Source organism: Choloepus didactylus, chromosome 19, assembly GCF_015220235.1.
Source record: "Choloepus didactylus isolate mChoDid1 chromosome 19, mChoDid1.pri, whole genome shotgun sequence".
In the NCBI taxonomy this organism is placed as follows: Eukaryota; Metazoa; Chordata; class Mammalia; order Pilosa; family Megalonychidae; genus Choloepus; species Choloepus didactylus.
Window position 1 is genome coordinate 35224996 of NC_051325.1, and position 18920 is coordinate 35243915.

An 18920-nucleotide genomic window follows, 5' to 3' on the forward strand; every position below is an offset into this window, starting at 1 on the left:
TTGTAGCCAATCAGCGAGCTCAATGAGCACGGAAGGGGGACGGCGAGGGCTCCCATTGGGCGCAGCGCCTGTCACGCACAGGGGAGGCGGCGCTCTCACCTGCGAGCCCCGCGAACTGTGGGGGGCCACATTCACCTCGGTCGGCCCCGTAGTTTCCAGATACGAGGGCTCTTCGCGGCCGAGTTCCGCGGCGCGGACCCAGACCGGCCTACCTGGCTGACTCCACGCGCCGTCTCTTCCGAACGAGCCGGCCTCAGTTTCCCCTGAAGAGACCCGGGAACTTGCAAGCTCAGTCACTTCCGGTGCCGCGGCAGCGCGCGCGAACCCGAGACGCAAAGGGAGTGCGCGCCTTGAGCGGTTGGCGTCAAGACCTGGGAGAGAACGCCCCACTGCGGCAGAGCGGGGGATACGGAGACGCAAAGAATCACCTTTTTTTCGTTTCGTTCAGTCCCTTTCATCCATCTGTTAATTTATATATCGAAAAGCGTTGCATTGTGGCTAAGAACCTTGCCTCCGGAATTCCGACTCTGCCACGTGGACAAGTTTCTCAACTGCTCTGTGCTTCAGATTCCTCAACTGTAAAACGAGTAGTAGTACCAACCTCCCTCGTGAGGTTAACGTGAGGATTAAGAGAATTATTATTTGTAAAGTCCGTAAAACAGTGTATGGTCCACAGCATATGCTGCATAAATTCAGTTAACGAATATTTATGGTTGTGTTTGCTGAAGAAAGAGTTAAGAACAAGACAGGCCTGGTCCCTGCTTTCAGGGAGACTTACACCCTAGAGGTGGAGAGAGCGAGTAAACAAACAAGAAAAAACACAAGTTAATTTTGAATAATAACCAGTGCCATGAAGGAAATAAAGCAGGATATTGTGATAAAGAAGGTTAAGAAAGAAGTGCTCCGTTTGACTAGGTGGTCAGGGACTTAAGCCCTACCCTGTCCTGCCCAGGGAGGGAGAAAGGCATTGGACTATTACTAATATAGGGTGGCAAGGGATGGCCTCTTTGAAGGGATGACATTGAGCCCAAGACTTGAAGGATAAGAAAGTGCCAACTTATAGGAAAAGCCTTACAACATCAACCTCACCAGAGGGAACAGCATGTGCAAATGTCCTGAAGAAGGAAGATCTTGGCAGTTGCAGAAATTAAGAGAGAAGCATGTGACTGGAAGCTGCTGAAGAACGGAGAGATGGGTGTGAAAGAAGGTTGGAAAGTTGACCGTGGAATGAGTTGGGCTTGAGTCTAAGCATTGAAAGGTGTTTTATTTTGTTAATTTAAGTGATTAAAAATAGGTATACAGGAAAAAAATTAGGTATACAAGAACACTGAATATTAAAAATATACAAAAGCGTATAGAATAAAAAAGTAAGTCTCTTTCGCACCTCTGCTTTCCAATCCTCGGTTCCTCTCACAGAAGCCATCACTTTTTTTTTTTTAATTAAATTCAGTTTTATTGAAATACGTTCACGTACCATACAATCATGCTTGGTGTACAATCAGCTGTTCACAGTACCATCATATAGTTATGCATTCATCACCCCAATCTAATTTTGAACATTTTCTTTACAGCGGAAGGAATCAGAATAAGAATAAAAAATAAAAGTAAAAAAGAACGCCCCAATCATCCCCCCCATCCCACCCTATTTTTCATTTAGTTTTTGTCCCCATTTTTCTACTCATCCATCCATACCATAGATAAAGGGAGTGCAATCCACAAGGTTTTCACAATCACATTGTCACCCCTTGTAAGCTACATTGTTATACAATCGTTTTCAACAGTCCAGACTACTGGGTTGGGGTTTGAAAGTTTTAGATATTTACTTCTAGCTATTCCAGTACATTAAAACCTAAAAGGTGTTATCTATATAGTGCATAAGAATGCCCACCAGAGTGACCTCTTGACTCCATTTGGAATCTCTCAAGTCACTGAAACTTCATTTCGTTTCATTTTGCATCCCCCTTTTGGTCAAGAAGATATTCTCAATCCCACGATGTCGGGTCCGGATTCATCCCCAGGAGTCATATCCTGCGTTGCCAGAGAGATTTACACCCCCGTGGAGTCAGGTCTCACATAACAAGGAGGGCAGTGAGTTCACCTGCTGAGGTGGCTTAGTTAGGGAGCAAGGAGAAGCCATCACTCTTAATCCCTTTCCCATGTAGCCTGTCAGAGATGGTTGCTATATACATGAGCATATTCATGTGGTAGCATTCTTTAAACACTTCTGCACCTTGATGTTTTTGCTGAGCTCCACATTTTGAAGTTGCCTCAATTTTTAAAATTAATGCACAACTTTATAAGGACATGCCATAATTTATTTGCCCAGTTCCCCTATTTGCGAACTTATAGGTAGTTTCCAATATTTTCCTATTACAAATAATGCTATAACTTGTCCATTCACTATTCTGCATATATTTATCCATACGGTAAATTCCTGGCAGTGGAATTACTGAGTAATATGTGTTTTTTAAAATGGATGTTGGCAAACTGCTCTGTGTAACAGTTGTACCAATTTACTCTCTCATCAGTAAAATATGAGAGTGCCTATTTCCTCACACCCTGACCTACACAGTGTGTCACTAAACTTCTTGATCCTTGCCAGATAGGTAAAAACTGAGAGGCTTTGTGGCTTGAGGTCTCTGTCATACTTAGAAAGACCTTCTTCAGTTCAATATTATAAAAATAAATCTCCATATTTTCTTCTAGTTTTTAAATGGTTTCATATTTTGTATTGAAAACCTTGCTCCATCATAAATTTGCTTTGGCATAAAGCTTGAGGAATGGATCCAAAATTTTTTTCCAAATAACTACCCTGTTAGTTTTCCTAGTACCACATACAATCCCATCATCTTTTCCCCACTCATTTGCAACACCTCCATTAACATAAACTCGTTCCCAAGTGTGTTTAGGACAATTTCTGAACTTTCTATTCTGTTTTAGGGGAGGCTTTTTCACTGAGGCAGGACACAGTCTGATTTATGTTTTTGAAACATAAAGAGAAGTCAAAGTGTTCTCTGGAAGTTCAGAAGAGGGCACATCACCTCTGCCCAGAGACCTGTGCTCTATTGAGCTGGCTCTTGAGAGGACAGAGTTTTGTGTGATAGAGAAAGGAGATAAGGGCATGTCAGGCAGAAGGCACTGCCTGAGGTAAGGCACAGCAGCCTGAACAATGTGTGAGCTTGCGGAATAGATTGGGGTGGGAGAGGAGTCTGAGTGTAAAGGTGGAACTGCACGTGCAGGACACTAAATAGGCACTGGTGGAGCCAGCCATGGGTAGTCCCCTTCCACACTGCATCAGATACTTCTGTGGGACCAAAGACAAATGGGAGAGAGAACGGTATGTCACCTCCAAGACTAGGCTATAAAAGGTTGCAGCTCTGTCTTTGCATTTCTACCTCTGTGGCCCCCACCGCAGCCCTTGGATCACTCACTCTGGGGGAAACCAGCTGCTCTGTTGTGACCAGCCCTATGGAGAGGCGCATGTGGTAAGGAACTGAAGCATCCTGCCCCTAGCCAGGTGAGGATCCTCCTGCCCCAGTGAGGCCTTTGGGTGACTATAGATGACAGCTTGATTACAATCTTAATTTGAATCTCTGAGCCAGAACTACCCAGTTAAGCCAGATTCCCGACTCTTGGAAACTGTATGAGAATAGATGTTTATAGTTTAAGCCGCTGAATTTTTTTTATTCATTTTATTGAGATATATTCACATACCATGCAGTCATACAAAACAAAGCGTACACTCAGTTGTTTACAGTACCATTATATAGTTGTGCATTCATCACCCAAATTAATTTTTGACATTTTCATTACCACACACACAAAAATAATAAGAATAAAAATTAAAGTGAAAAAGAACAGTTAAAGTAAAAAAGAACACTGAGTGCCTTTTTTGTTGTTTTTGTTGTTGTTGTTGTTTTGTTTTGTTTTCCTTCCCCCATTTTTCTATTTATCCATCCATAAACTAGAAAAAGGGAAGTGTGGTCCATATGGCTTTCCCAATCACATTGTCACCCTTCATAAGCTACATTTTTATACAATCGTCTTCAAGATTCATGGGTTCTGGGTTGTAATTTGATAGTTTCAGGTATTTACTGCTAGCTATTTCAATTCTTTAGAACCTAAAAAGGGTTGTCTATATTGTGCGTAAGAGTGCCCACCAGAGTGATCTCTCGGCTCCTTTTGGAATCTCTCTGCCACTGAAGCTTATTTTGTTTCCTTTCACATCCCCCTTTTGGTCAAGAAGATGTTCTCCATCCCACAATGCCGGATCTAGATTCCTCCCTGGAAGTCATATTCCACTTTGCCAGGGAGATTCACTCCCCTGGGTGTCAGATCCCACGTAGGGGGGCAGGCAGTGATTTCATCTGCCAAGTTGGCTTAGCTAGAGAGAGAGGGCCACATCTGAGCAACAAAGAGGCATTCAGGAGGAGGCTCTTAGGCACAACCATAAGCTGCTAAATTTTGGAGTAATTTGTTTTGCGGCAATAACTAACTAATGTACTGATGTGGCAAAACTATAAAGAAATGTAAGGGAATAATAAACACAAAATTCAAGATAGCCATTGCACATAACAGGGGGAGGTTGGGGTGAATCTGAGGAACAAGATGAAATTGGGACTTAAAAGAAAATGCAATTTTCTTCTTATTAAACTGGGTGGTATATATACACAGACATTTATTGCCTCATTATTCTTTTAACCTTTCATACGTTTTATATATATACATACACACATAGATACATACACATGTATACATCATACATATCTACATATGTATGTATTTATTCAATATCTAATAAATCAATTTTTAAAAGACTGGAAAGAAATATACTAAAATGTTAATAGCGGAGTGTCTCTTCTAAAGGATAGGTGATCTGGTTTACTAATGCTTCACTGAAGGATGGCTGTTAGCGTCCAGAAAACCTCTGTTACCTGGGAAGGCATGTGGCTGACATCTTCTTCCTTTGTTCCCAGATTGTGTTTCAAAATGGCGTTCTCCAAAATGTCTCTTTTAGCAGCAGCTCCTCTCCAAACTGTCACTCTCAGTTTCTCTAAGGTCCCTCTGTTTGTGAGCTCTTTTTATAGGACTCCAGTGAACTAACCAAGCCCTACCCTGAATGGGCAAGGCCACATTTCTATGGAAATATTCAATCAAGAGGTCACACCCTAATCAAATGTGTCACTCACAGTTGGGGCGGTCACATCTCCACGGAAACACTCAATCAGAAGGTTCCAACCTAATCAACACTAACATATCTGCCCCCCACAAGACTGCATTAAAGAACATGGCTTTTTCTGGGGGACACAATATATCCAAACTGGTACAATAGGTTATAGATTTTTTTCTTCTTTACTATTTCTTGTATTTTTTAAATACAGAAAATAAGAAAGCATTACTTTTTTTTTTAGAAAGCATTACTTTTGAAATGAGAAATTTAAAAAACATATAAATATATATAAACTATCTAACAAACATAAAAATACATATACATATATGCATGTGTATATATAGGTACAGATATATGAAGGAACTCTGTTTGCATTTAGAGGATCTCTGAAAGATACATACAGTCATCTTTTTTTGAATTTTATATATATATTTTTTATTGAGATTGTTCACATACCATACAACTATCCAAAGATCCAAAGTGTATAATCAGTTGTCCATGATACCATCATACAGCTGTGCATCCATCACCACAATTAATTTTTTTCAATGTTTAGAACACTTTCATTACTCCAGAAAAGAAATAAAGATAAAAAAGGATAACTCAAATCCTACCATATCCCTAACCACCCCCCCCTCTATTACTGATTCATAGTTTTGGTATAGTACATTTGTTACTGTTGATGAAAGAATCTTAACTGTAGTATATAGTTTGCAATAGGTACATGTATTTTTCCTATATGCCTCTTTATTATTAACTTCTATTTATAGTGTCATACATTTATTCTAGTTTGTGAGAGAGATTTCTAATATTTGCATAGTTAATTATGGACATTGTCCACCACAAGATTCAGTATTTTATACATTCTCATCTTTTATCCTCCAACTTTCCTTCTGGTGACATACGTGACTCTGAGCTTACCCTTTCTACCACCTTCACACACCTTTCAGCACTGTTAGTTATTCTCACAACATGCTACCATCACCCCTGTCCATTTCCAAATGTTTAGGTTCACCCTAGTTGAACAGTCTGCTCAGTTGAACAGTTGAACAGTCTGCTCCCCATTCTTTAGCCCCATTCTATATCCTGGTAATTTATAGTTCATGTCTATGAGTTTACATATTATAATTAGTTCATATCAGTGAGACCCTGCAATATTTGTCCTTATGTGTCTGTCTTATTTCACTCAATACAGTGCCCTCAGGTTTCTTCATCAACCCCTTTCTTTTAAGATGGTTTTGTTCACACACCATACATTCCATCCTAAGTAAACAATTGCTGGTTCCCTGCATAGTCACGTATTTATGTATTTAGCACCATTGCCACTATCTATGTAAGGACATCTCCATTTCTTCTACAAAGAAGGAGGAAGGGTCAAAGAAGGTAGAAAGACAAAAAGAGAGAGAGAGAAAAACAACAACAAAAACATGACAGCTAGAAAGCAGCAAAAGGAAAGACAGCAATAACCTAAAGTAGAGTAAAGAGTCACAACATCACCAACGCCAGGAGTCCCATATCCTTCCTGTACCCCTCCCCGCCGCCACATGCATTTAGCTTTGGTATATTGCCTTAGTTATATTAAAGGAAGCATAATACAATGTTTCTATTAATTATAGTCTCTAGTTGGCATTGATTGTATTTCCCCCCCCCAATCCCACTGTCACACTCATCTTTTAACAGCAGTTGTATCTGAGGAGTAGGATTGGCAATAGGATGGGGTGAGAGGCATAGGGCATTTTCACTTTTTACTTCACATGCGTATATGAACCCAGATGGATCTGTGTCCAAGTGTACAGCATCTCATTCTGTCATAAGCGTGCATTATTTTTGTAATTTTAAAACATTTAAAAAAGTAGAAACTATCTCAAATATTAAAGTATCTTGGCTTTCAACACTCTTCCTTCAGGTATCTGCATGACTCACTCTTTCACTTCCTTTAGGTCTTTGCCCAAATACCCCAAACTATCCTATTTAAAATTGCAAACCCTCTTCACATGGATAAGGCCAAAACAGCAATGACTGAAATTTGTGGACAGAGTGGACCAGTTGTGTCTGTGCTTTTTTCCAGTTCTAAAATTCTGCTTTGGTGATTTCAGACTTCATAGTTCCCCATTCACAAAGAATGGGGACTTGACCCTCAGCTAGAAAGTAATGGATGTAGGAGGAATGACAGGAGAGGGATCCCTAACCTCTTGTTAATTTGGAAGGACTTGCAGAGTTTTTGCACACATCATGGCCTCCTGGCATCACCTCATTCATTCATTCATTCGTTGATTCCCTGAGCATCTTCTGCCTGCTAGATCCTGAACTCACAGCTCTGCTGCCCCTTCGCTCCTAATATAAAGCAAGTCCCCTTACACTCCCACACCTTTGACCCAGGTCTGGTTACTCTATGGCCCTGCACATGCCTGGTTGTTGGATGATGTATCTCCTGCAAGTGGGGCCACTGCAGACTAGGCAGACCCCTGCCCTTCCACTACCTCACAGTCTCTGTCCAGCCCCTGCCTTCCTTCTCTTGTTGCCATCTACCCTTTAGGGCTTGATGAGCAAATGCCTTTGCATTTATCACCTCTTAATATATTACATCATTTACTTATTGATCTTGCCACTAGAATGGCAGCTTCATGAGGACAGAGATTTTTGTCTGTTGTTTCACTGCCATATCCCCACACTCAGTACAGCTGAGTGGCACGCAGTAACAACTCAATGAACACTTGTAGAGTGAATGCTGCAGTGACTGCACCTCCGTGTGAACATGGATGAGTAGGTCTCTTGAAGCTAAACCTAGAACTGGATGTCCTGGGTCACAGGGCATATACGTTTGACATTTTAATAGATGTTGCCAAGTTCCTCTCCAAGGTGGCTGAACCCATCTGTACCCCCACCCACTGAGCTACCTTACAATTCTTGACAACACCACACTTTTCATTTTGATCATTATGATAGGTGAAAAATGGTACTTCTTGTTTAGATTTCACTATTACTAGTGAGGCTGACCATGTGTTTGATGGCCAGTTTTGTTTTTTCCTCTATGACTTGCTTATAGTTTCTATGTTTTTCTATTGAGTTTTTGTCCTTTTCTCACTGATTCATTGGAGATTTTTGCTTTGTTTTGTTTTGTATACATCCTAGGTTGTAATTCTTTGTTGTATGTATTGGAAATATTTCACCTCATCTTTTTTTTAATTTTTCTTTTGTCAAACAGAATTTTAAAATTTTGGCTTGGTCAGTCTTTTCCCTTATGTCTTAGTTTGGGTATCTTACTTAAAAATTTCTTATCCCAATGTCATGAACATGTTCTTCCAAAACTTTTAAACTTTAATTTAAAAAATATCTTTAGAGTTTTAATTCATCTGAAATGTGTTTTTGTAAATGGTGTGGGATAAAAATCTAACATAATATGTTCCCCAAATGGAAAACAAATGTCCCACTTCCATTATTTGTCTCTTTCCATCTGATTTGAAATTCTACTCTTAGTATTTACTAAATTCTGATATACATGGATCTGTTTCTGGACTCTTAAACCCTTCTATTGATTTTTTTTCTCATTTCTAATAAAAAAACTTTTTAATTGTGGAAAATTTCAAACATATACAAAAGTATATGGTTCTTCATGAACTCATCTTTCAGCTTCAACAATTAACTGGTGGCTAATCTTGTTTCATCTGTACTCCCACCTATCTGCCTCCTCTCCATACTCCCTATTCTTTTGAAGCAAAATCCCTAATATTTTGATATGTATCCCTAAAATTTAAGGACTCTTAAAAAAATAAACATTGCAGTTTATTTTTTGAAGAAACTAGATCCTTTGTCCTGCAGTTTTCCTCTCTAGATTTTGGTGATTGCATTCCTATGGTGTTAATTAACCATACTTTAAAAATTACTATAATTTCATATGTTAAAATGTTTATGAGACGTGGTATGGCAATTCCCCCTTATTATTTTTCAAAACTCAGATGCTTTTGAATTCTTGTGCTTTTCTCCTTCCACATGAATTTTAGAATGTACTTGACAAGTTCCATTCCAAACCTATTGGGATTTTCACTGGAATTGCCCTGAACCTCTAATTTAGAGAATTAACATCTTTACTATATTAGATCTCCCCATCCATTAACAAGGTTTAATTATTTTTGCAGAGTTATTCATTAAAAGTTTTACAATTTCTAATTTTCCGAGAAGGTCCTAGGCTTTTCTAAACTATTACGAACGGGGATCTTTTTGTTGTTTTTCTAATTGTTTTTAATATTTTCTAATCGATTACTGATGATACGTAAGAACAGACGTTCTTAATTCAAATCACATCTTTTCCACTAATGTGATTTTAGACAAGTTTACTTAACTTTTCTGAGCCTTTGTTTTCTCTCCCAGAATGGGGATAATAAGGCCAGCTATGTAGCTGGGATTAAACGAGAAAGACGTAAAGCGACTGCCACACGACGAGCACAGAAACCGCGGGCTTTAGGCCCCTAAAACCTGGGCGGTGACTGGATGAAGAATTTGAACAGCTCCTGCTCGATTGGGAGGGAATCTATGAAGGCGAATCTATGTTGCATGGAGGGGACTCCATGTTAAAACAAAATGAATCCTTATGTACATTAAAAGGCACAATGCACAACTCCAGGGAGAATAATTTAAAAAAAAAGTTTTCTTACGTAAAAGTTTTGGAAAGATCCAAGATGCGCTCAATTCTGTTATCTAAATAGACTCCCCCACCTCTTTATTTGGTATCACCTTACCCAAATAGTTTGGAGCACGGCATTCTGGGCTTTGCAGTACTTTCCTCCCAAGAGCTGTTCCAATTGGCTCACGCAGGCCCATGAGACTACATTTCCCAGGAGCCTCCAGGGCCATTTGTTGGCTGGTTCTCTCATCCTCACTTCCGGAGCCGCTGCGCTCTCTAGAGCCAATCGGGAGGCTGGGATTGCTGATTCCGGGCGCTCTGATTGGCGCATTCGACTGGAGAGCATAGGTTCAAATATTCAACGGTACTGAATGTGTCCCGCGGCTGGTCCTGCGGGCGCTTGGTTGTTGGAGCTAAGGCGAGAGGAGGTGAGCAGTGTGAAGGAAAGGGGGAGCAAATGGGGCGTGGGGCTCTCTTCTCTCCGGTTCCCGAACGGCCCGAGGTCGCTTCCCAGCCTCTAGCGCGTTTCGCGCCACCAGGCCCGCGCTTCTAAGGCGGTTGTTGGCGGAGGCGGGGGGGTGGGGGTGGCGGTCGCCGTGGGAGCGGGACTTTGGAGTATCCCTCTCTTGGTGACAGGATTTTCCCGTGAAGTCTATCGACCGAGTTTAGCGGGTTGTACCTGGAGGTAGAAGTGGAGGCCGGCCGTGGGGAAGTAGGAGGGAGGGAAGAAGTTGCCGGAGACCATCGGCTAATAGCGGCAACAACAACAATTATTACCATGTTAGTACGCAATAAGCATTTCCTGGATTAAGCATTTTTCGTGCATTTTCTCATTTAATTTTGGCACCAAGCCAATGAAGTAAGTACTGTTCTTAGCCACATATTACAGTAGAGGAAACTGAGTCTCAGAATCCAGGTAAATATCGAGAAATGGGCGAAATAGCAGCTCCGCCCTCAAGTGTGGCATTTAGTAGAGGAAAACAGATGAGGTCACAAACGACTACTTTTCAAAACTACTGCATAAGATAAAAAAAAAAAGATAAATGAGGTGCTGTGCTGTAAGAACATAATGGAGGGAAAGTTCAATTCCACTCATCGTTCTACCTGGAATTTAAATTTATTTTATTTCATCCATATTTACCCAGCTCTCCTGCTTTCCAACGCATCACTAGGTATTACTGTCTTTCTATGTTCCTTTTCTAGAGCATTTATATATTGGAGGGGGAAGGAAAAGTGTGAACTAGGCTATACTATTTTAGGATTGGTTTGCCTCCTATTTTCTTGAAAAACTGTTTTCTTTTTCTGACATACAATTTTCTAGTAGGTTAGTACCAAAGATTCTCCCAAATCAGTCCTGCTGCTTTTAAGACAGAAGGAGATTTTGACTCCCTGATTTTGTTTCAAAGTCATCCCTTGGTGTACTCCCTGGTTCAGCCTTACCTTGTCTTGACGTCCTTTGGATTTCTCTCACTCATCAGATGTTGTGAAAAATAGGATTATTTGCTGCTGTGATAAAGATATTTTTGTGTTGTGGTCTGAGAGTATCTCATCTGTTGTCAAACTACCCCCAAATCAAAGTTGGGTACCTTTGCTTGGTTCAGAGTAGTATTGTTTGGTGTGTCAGTTCAGTATTAAGTTGTGACTCCTAGGATCAAAATTTTTGTGGCTCTCAGCTTGCTGAGCCAATTAATTGACCTTCAGGGTTGTACTCTGTGCTCAGATTAGTGTTGGGTATTACAGGTGAAAAGAGATATGACACACAATTGAAAAGTAACAGTCGGAACCAAAGAGGACAGCATCTGAGTGTTCTCCTGTTTTTTATTAATTGTAAGTGCCCTGGTAATTTAGACATCTGGAAGACAATGAAGCTTAAAATAGTCAAGGATGGCTTTGAAGCAAGTGGGATGTGATATGGCTCTTAATAGACAGGGTTCAGTTAGGCAGAGACTAGAACTGTGCTGACACCTAAGAATTTACACACTAAATATCTGTCAAATTGGAAAGCAGGAGGACACTATTTAAATTGATTACTACAAAATTGCAGATATGAAAAAGGCTTAAATAACAACTAGGTTGTATTTGATTAGGTTGGGTAAACTTGTTTATGCTTTCAAATTATTTAAATAAAATTGGGTTATTTTGGCCAGCTGTATGTTTAAATCTGTGTCTTCCTATCTTAATAAAATTAATGTATTCTGTAGTTGCAATTAAGCTACTCCAAAGAAGGGATTGTGTAGGGAGGGCCTTTATTTCTTGTTTAGGTATCAGGAGAAGTTCAAGCTTCTTCTACATTTCCTATGTATTTTTTTTCTTCAGACTTTCCTGGGGGTCTTCTGCAATTCTATTTGGATTGCTGGAGAAGAAAGGAGAAGGGGAAATATAAATGCCCTTCCACAAACTTAATTTTTTTCTTTGCCATGGGTAAAGGTAGGCAGAATTGAAAACAGGGAGATTGAATAGTCCAAGTGTTCTCATGGATAGATCTGCGTTTGAGGTACAGAGATCAGCAACCCAAGGTAATCTGTGGAAAAAAAGGATAAAGATAGATAACTGGGAAGGGGTTTTGCTTTTGTTTGTACAGGAAAACTTGATAAAGGGGGAAATTAAAGATTAGTGAGAAAGGTGTAAATTGTATCAAGGAGGTTATTTTTGAAAATCTTTTTTGAATAAAAGAAGGTAATAAAAAGTTTGGTCATGTTTTAAGTGCATCTGCTATTTGTCCTGATGTTTGAATGGGTAGAAGTGTCACTCTTTCTAAATTGCAAGTTTGGGAAAGTTGCTTTAAAGTAGAAACATGTGATATCACAGACAAGAGACAGCAAATATATACTAAAAAACTTAACACTTTTAAACAACAGTCTCTTAAGAAGTTTGGCATGTTGGGGGATCCACGCTTTTTAGGTCTTAGCTCTCAGAAGCATCTTTTGGTTTTGAGAGTGGGTATCCTTTGTCTTTTATAGCCCCTTCCTATTTTCTGTTAAACTTTTTACATCAGAAAGCTTGAACCTGTTTCATTACCTTTCTGCTTCCAAGTTCTGAAGCACCTGCCAGATTTCAGAAGAGAGGTGAAAGAATATATTGCAACTCTGAGTCGAGCCTTGCACTTGAAAACTGTGAATAGATCAATTAAACCACAGGTAAGGCTGTGTCCATGGTGAATTACATTAAAAAGGAATAATGGGAACTTTAATTTACCAGCTTCATAAGTGTTTAAAGTAATTTTAATTTATCTTTAAAGTAACACATGTTTGGAAAGAAATTGTTTTAATATAGAAAAGCAAAAAGAAGAAAATTGCCTACTTTCCTACCTCTCAGATAAACCATGGCTAATGTTTTGATAGATTTCTTTCCAATGTTATTCCATGCCTATCATTTTGTTTAATAAAACCATACATGAAACATTACCTTTTTTTCCTTGTCATTAAAATTTTCAACAATTTTAATGGCTATATGGTGTTCTGCAGTTGATCCTACCATAATATTTTACCCAGTGAAATCACTGGGTCAAAAAGAATGCGTCTTCTTTTGATATATAATGTTAAATTGCCTTATGAGCAAACTATGCTAGTTTACATACCCACTAAAATGTATATTCATGTAGGCACTAACATATAATTTTTGACTGGGTAATACATTCATATGGTGCAAAAATCAAAACAATATAAAAAGATTTATAGTTAACTCTTCTGCAACCCTGTCCTTGTCTACCCTCCCTCCCCACCACCTGACAAGTAAACACTTTTACTAGGTTCTTGGGGTTATATGTATGTCTGTGTGTGTGTGTATTTCCTACCTCTCAGATTAACTATGGCTAAAAAGCTTTTGAAGGATATTAATCTCCACAGTAGTGAATGATGGCATCTTTGATTTCTATCCAGGTCCTATTAGTCATATAAGAGTGGATTATTGTTTGTTGAGTTCTATGGATAAACACAAAACAGAACTGAGTTTGTAATCCTTAAAAAGGGCAATATAAAACTCACAAGTTTGGGAGAGCAATGATAGAAGAATATATTTGCTTAAGGTTTCCAGACAGTGATAAATTAGAACAAGTGTCCATGTGTCCTGTGCTGACTTGTGAGTGTTTGGACACTGAGGGATTGTCATTGGATTTTAAATTGATCCAATTTGGAAGCTTCATAGATCTGTTTCTGTAAACAGATCCGATTTCAGCATAGAAGTTGACAGACATGAATGTGGAAACACAAAGTCCATTAAACTTCCATCAGACTTAGTTTGTGACTGTGATTAACAGTTAAGAGTGCATGCTGGATTATGTTGCCATTTACTGACTCCTGCTAATCTCTTATGTACAAGAAAAAAAATTATAGGTGTTTTCTCCCTGGGTAAGATGAAAATAACTCAACTCTATTTAACTTGTGGTACTGTAATCGGATCTCTTACCCCTTGTGAATGTAGAAGAGGGTGTCCCTGGGGAAATGGCACTGCCTTGGATGGGACCATCTTAACTCTCCCTGGACTGTTTACAGACTCTTAATATGCTTCTAATGTCTTAATACCAGTCTTTACCTACTTCTGAAAACTTTAACTTGGCCATGGTTTATAGGAAGTTTTCATTTTTGGGTGACCATTGAAAAATTGCACTTTAAAACAGAATAGTCTTAGAACATGACTCTTAAGTCCAGAAGAGAAAAAGTTTTTTGAGTAGCTACATTCAAATAAAGTCTTGACTTACTCTGTTTATTGCATTACTTTACCGATTTGTTTATCATGATTTTCCCTCTACTAGAAATAGGCAAGAAACAGCTCACAAACTAGATAGTGAGGTGCTCTATAGCATCTATCACACCAGTCTTTGTTTTGCTTAGAAGTTGCTAGTTCACTGTTTCAGCCCAGCTTTGAATGTCCCCTCTTGCAGCTTTCCCTCACCCCCTCTGAACCTGCACCTTTTGATTTATAGAGCTTGTCAAGGCTAGTTATTTTTGGTTTGAGAGTGAAGAGAGACAGGAGGCAATGGGAGGTTAATTTCAGATGAGTGTGGACACAGGTTACATTGCTTCTTCTACAGTCTTTTTTGTGTACTTTTCCCCTATTCATTTTCCTTTTCCACTTATCTCTTCCCCAGAGATAAGTCAGCAGAAAAAATCAGAATTCATCCTGAGTCTATAGAATCCAGTGGGTCTATCTGTATCTTTCAGATGTCACTTCCACCAGGAAGCCTTCTCTGACCCTTCCTTGCCCTATTCCCCTTCTGTGCACTTTCGTAGTGCCCTCTGTTTATGTCCATTACAGCAAGGTTCATCCTCTATCCTAATTGTCTGGATTCCTTGTTCAACTGTGCATTCTTAAGGTATGTATCCTTCCATCCAAGCTTTGTTTCTTGGAAATAAAAATGGACTGTATGATAGATTGTATTTAACAGGGAGTTTTATAAGTAACCTAACTAGTTTATATATAACATTTTGGAGAGGCTTTTTCCTTAGGTTTATTGCAGGACTTTTTGTCAGAAATAGCTGATCCTCCACCCAGAATGTTTCTAGTTTTGCAGCAGTCTGAAATGTGGCAGATTCAGATAATTTTGACATGTGAAGCTGATTCTCTTGCTTGGCAGTTTGATTTGTTTGGGGGAATGTGGTTGACGCATGTGCCTTTTTTTTTTTTTAAGTGAGACTTGTTGACAGAAATTCTATCTTGATTAAGGGGTGCAGGAAGGCATCCAGTTCCCACCATGCCTGGGGCTCATTTAAACAGTTGGCTTTGGCCCTGGCTTGTTCCATTTCCCACTTATGTCCTGTGGACTTTAATTTTTGATGGTTTCACATCCTAATAATATTATTTGTGGGGTGAACCTGTCATAACCTAATAGTAACTTTTGATTTTCTTTAAGTTCTTGTGCTATCATCCTTCATTGAGAAGAGTCAGGTTTCTCAGTGGATATATATTTGTTTATTTGTTCCCTTTTTTTCAGGGAGCTAGAGAGAGAGGGAGATACCATCCTGAGTTGGCCATATTGGATCAAAAGAGATCACAAAAGTCTTCTTAAAAAGAGGTCATGTTAGGAAAAGAGTATTTGGTTTTAAAATTTCCCCTAAAGGTTAAGTAATACTTAAGTTTGTACCCATGCCTTTTCCTTTCACCAGTCAAATAAAATTCTACATCTTACAGGACATCCCTCCTTCCGATGCTTGAATACCCTCTTTATAGTCTCTTTTACTCTGCAATATCTATGGGGAGGTTCAGATTAACCTTTATTTTATATATGACAACGACTCTGTAAGTAAAAGTACACAGAGTACGAAAGAGAAATTAAGGAGGTGATATTTTATTTTATGGAAGAATTCAGCACAGACCTTTCTCTATATTTAGAATAGGATTTTAAATTTATTGAGGTGAAATTCACATAACATAAGATTAGCCATTTAAAAGTGAACAATTCAGTGGCATTTAGTACATTTACTGTGTTATGCAACCACCACTTCTATTTAGTTCCAAAAGATTTCCATCACTCCCAATATTAAACCCTATACCCATTAAGAAGTTTCTCCCCATTTTCCCCTCCCCACAGCCTCTTGACAGCCACCATCTATGTTCTGTCTCTGGATTTACTCTTTCTGGGTATTTCCTGTAAATATATCATACAATCTGTGACCTTTTCTGTCTGGCTTTTGTCTTAGTTTGTTAAACAGAAAAGTATTCATTTGTATATAATAAAACATTCAAAGAGTATGTAAAAGTTCATATAGTGAAACATCTTCTCTCAACTTAGACTTCCGATCTCCCTTCCCAGACTTAACTGCTGTTAAACTTACTTTGTCTCCTTCCACAATTTGTGTATGTATATACAAATGTGTATATGAGCATGTCGCCCCTTCTCTCTCCTTTTAATGCCAATGAGAGCATGGTATTCTGCATTTTGCTTTTCCACTAAATAGATCTTGGAGCTCATTCTGTACATATCACTACATACGCGCAGTTCCTTAATAGTAAAGTTGCCTAATATTTCATTTTATGTTTGTGCCGTAATTTATTCAACCTATCTCCTGTTGGTGAAATTAGGGTTTTCAGTGTTTTGGCTTTTATGAACAGTAGTACAGTGAACATTCTTGTACTTACACATGTGCTCCCGTATACATCTGTAAGAGAATTTTCTCCATTTGGCAAGATCTAATTTGGACACTTCCCAGTTAGTTTTCAGCAGCATGCTTTGGTGGGATCATGGTTTTTAGGAGGCTAAGTGGGGTTGCTGCATACTGCATTCCTGCCTCTTCCCTCCCCCAGCTTTAGTTGTCTTCATTACATTCCTGCCTGGGAAGTGTTCCCAGTGACCTGACTTAAGCATTAAGATCATGGGAATCCAAAATTTTCCCATGCCTTTCAACATTTTTTGTTCTCAAAATGCAAGGAAAACTTCCTCCTTGCAGTAGGGGAATTTTAACTATAGTCATTGAGGAATCTTTGCATGCCTAACGGTCCTTTGAATAGAAATGTGATCTGAGAGGACTGGTATCTTTAGGTCAAGTAGTGCGATAATACCTTACAGTAGTGTATTTCATAGCACTTGAAATACCTTCTCATTTGTTCATGGGAAGTAGGTAGGCAGGGAGGTGGAGTGACTTGTCTCCATTGCTGTGTACATCTGGCAAATGCCAGAGACAGAGCTAGGATTCTTGACTTCTCTGTTAGTTGGGGTTGTTTCTGGCTCTTAGGGACAAAAAATGTGACTATAATGGCTTATGCAAAAATAATATTATTTTTCTCACATAAGAAGTGTGGAGGTAGGTGGTTGCTTGTATTTGATCAGTAGCTTAGTAATGTCTATGCAAAACGCTGTTAATTCTCTTGGTCATCCACTTGTGCACAAATGGCTACTATAGCTCTAGCCATTATATCTGCCTTCAAGGCAGGAATAAGGGTGGAGGGAAAGGGTAGGGGTAAATGCTATCAGGAAAATAAGAGCTTTCCTACAAATTCCTCAGCAGGTTACTACATTGTTCTCATTGGTCAGAACTTTCCCATAGCTACCCCAAGTCTGGAAGGTGGCTATGAAGATTTCCATTTTGTGTACTTTTTACTGTTGCTGATAATTTCAATGAAAAGTATTTAATCACAATTTGACTTCAGCCATGTTATCTGTATTTCTCTTTATACTTATGGTTCATACTATATAATTTAAGTATTATATACTATCTTATATATTGAGTGTGCTAGGACCTTAGCTCCTATCTAGATGTTAATTTTCTTGGTGCCTGGGACAAGATTGTCTACTTCTTCTATTGGGATGTAGCATCTCATCCTTGGATATTGGTAGGAAATTTACTCAGATAGCATCAAGTCCATGTCTTGTGGCTCCTAGCAAGTGTGCAGTGTGAGTAGATCACTAATAAATAGCTCATCAAGTTAATGAAAGTAGAAATAAAAGAGAGTGAAAAATTTAGAATGGAGATTAAAAAGAACTCTCTATTCAGATCAAAAGACTATGGGGAATGGACCTAATTAACTACATTAACATGATTCTCTACTTCACAGGATTAGAGGGCAGAAGGATGTGGAAAGAGCATTTCACTGGGTTCTAGATCTGGCTCTCTTACATAACTGGATGTTGGGCAAGTCAGTTAATCTCTTTTACCTACAGCTTCCTCCTCTAAGATGGAAGTAATAATTATTGTGAGCATTAGAAACAGTACACATCTAGTGCTTCATGGTGCCTGACATGTAATAAGCACCCCTGGTAGCTATTATTACCGTGGTCTTAGTAGTATGTGTGAATTTGGAGAACTCCCTTTTTGCTTTATTTAATCCTTGTCTATAATCTGGAGAAGTTAGTTGTTCTCTGAGATACCTCCCAACTCTGAAATGTCGTGTTTCTACGCTAGTACCTCAATTGGAGCATTGTTATAAGGGTATAAAAGTTATAAAGGAGTTCTGGCTGCAGAGTGTTCATAGGAGAAACCATTGGATGATGAAGTTCTCTGGTATATAGACTGATGTCACCAGGTAAACCAAATATTTGTTAAGGCAAATGTTTTTGAGATAATGTAAGGCCCAGAAGTATTTTCTGAATTATCCCAGTCCGCTGAGAGAAACTAATGAAATGTGGCCAAACCACAGAGTAAAAATGTAAGTTGGGTGTGACTAATTTCACGATTTAGCTGAGTATGGGGTAGGAGA

At 39.1% G+C, this 18920-nt stretch overlaps 2 protein-coding genes across 8 annotated transcripts in view; one reads left to right on the top strand and one right to left on the bottom strand.

The window, feature by feature from the left end:
* The window catches only part of BCL2L1 (BCL2 like 1), a 49139-nt gene extending 48829 nt beyond the window's left edge, over positions 1-310 (bottom strand). The window contains exon 1 of one of the 2 annotated variants that reach the window (XM_037811286.1): positions 213-310. The gene's annotated coding sequence lies outside the window, so the exon portion shown is untranslated. Of the gene's footprint in view, positions 1-99 lie in introns of both variants that reach the window. The other variant, XM_037811285.1, reaches the window with a different exon arrangement.
* Positions 311-10081: 9771 nt separating this feature from the next.
* Positions 10082-18920, top strand: part of TPX2 (TPX2 microtubule nucleation factor) — a 48539-nt gene continuing 39700 nt past the window's right edge. For 3 of the 6 annotated variants that reach the window (XM_037811950.1, XM_037811952.1, XM_037811951.1), the window contains exon 1: positions 15078-15102. The gene's annotated coding sequence lies outside the window, so the exon portion shown is untranslated. Of the gene's footprint in view, positions 10220-12824; positions 12929-14981; positions 15103-18920 lie in introns of those variants that run through there. The other 3 variants (XM_037811953.1, XM_037811954.1, XM_037811955.1) reach the window with 3 other exon arrangements.